Consider the following 1,604-nt stretch of genomic DNA (forward strand, 5'->3'; position numbering starts at 1 on the left):
TCCAGGCGGGGCCCCCTGCGCCTCCCACAGGTCTTGGCTGAGGAGCTGCTTCCCTGAGCTGGGGCTTTGGACGGGAGCCCAGAAACGCAGGGGCAGGCCCTAACCACCTGCACACGTCTCTGCTGGGGAGGAGAGCACTAGGAAAATGACATCTGTCAGGCACCTTCTGGGCGCTCACTGAGTCAGCCTCCGCGTGTGTGGGGCTGCAGACCCCAGCCAGTGGCCCTGTGATCCTTGTGCTCTGGGTGCTGTGCTGAGTCTCGGCGTTCAAGCAACCGTAAGAATTGACTTCCAGTTGCCCTCCCATTGCCTCTAATAGAGCCGTCACTGCTGGAGCGCTTGGCAGTGTGCAACCCACCGGCAACTAAGCCCTCCACAAGAACGCATGGGGTCTAGGTGCAAAGGCAAGGCAGGAGTGGAGCTTAGGCCAGGAAGGCGCCAGTAGCATCTCCCAGTCTCGCGCAGCCTGCTCCTTCCTGGACTGGAAGCCTAGCCGAGAGGCAAGTCTGGGAAATGCTCGCCCAGGGCAGAGCAGCCTCACGCCAGCAACTCTGCCAGATCAGGCCTCTGAGCAGAGCTGGAGCTCTGCCGTACTGGAGGCACACTCGGCTCTGCCATAGCAGTGATTGCAGCCGCACACAGCAGGGCTGCCTTCTATTCCCCCGAGGAGGCTCGCTTCCCGCATGCTGTAAACTAGGCTTCCAGGCGGGGCCACCTGCGCCTCCCACATGTCTTGGCTCAGGAGCTGCTTCCCTGAGCTGGGGCTGTGGACGTGAGTCCAGACCCGCAGGGGCAGGCCCAAACAACCTGCACACGTCTCTGCTGGGGAGGAGAGCAATAGGGAAATGACGTCTGTCATGCACCTTCTGGGCGCTCACCGAGTCAGCTTTCGCGTGTGTGGGGCTGCAGACCCCAGCCAGGGGCCCTGTGAGCCTTGTGCTCTCCGTGCTGTGCTGAGTCTGGGCTGTCAAACAACCGCTGGAGGAGCCCTGCAGTTGCCCTCCCATTGCCTCTAATAGAGCCCTCACTGCTGGAGCGCTTGGCAGTGTGCAACCCACTGGCAACTACGCCTTTCACAAGAACGCCTGGGGACTAGGTGCAAAGGCAAGGCAGGAGTGGAGCTGAGGACAAGAAGGCGCCAGTAGCATCTCCCAGTCTCACGCAGCCCGCTCCTATCTGGACTGGAAGCCTAACGTGCGGCAAGTCTGGGCAAGGCTCGCCCAGGGCAGAGCAGCCTCACGCCAGCAACTATGCCAGATCGGGCCTCTGAGCAGAGTTGGAGCTCTGCCGTAATGGAGGGGCAGTCGGATCCGCCAAAGCAGTGATTGCAGCCGCACGCAGCTGGGCTGCCTCACCTTCTCCCAAGGAGGCCCGCTTCCCGCATGCTGTAAACTAGGCTTCCAGGCGGGGCCCCCTGCGCCTCCCACAGGTCTTGGCTGAGGAGCTGCTTCCCTGAGGTGGGGCAGTGGACGGGAGCCCAGACACGCAGGGCCAGGCCCCAACCACCTGCACATGTCTCTGCTGGGGAGGAGAGCACTAGGGAAATGACGTCTGTCAGGCACCTTCTGCGCGCTCACCGACTCGGCCTCCGCGTGTGTGGGGCT

This window comes from Capricornis sumatraensis, unplaced genomic scaffold (genome assembly GCF_032405125.1).
Source record: "Capricornis sumatraensis isolate serow.1 unplaced genomic scaffold, serow.2 scaffold10, whole genome shotgun sequence".
NCBI classification, from domain to species: domain Eukaryota; kingdom Metazoa; phylum Chordata; class Mammalia; order Artiodactyla; family Bovidae; genus Capricornis; species Capricornis sumatraensis.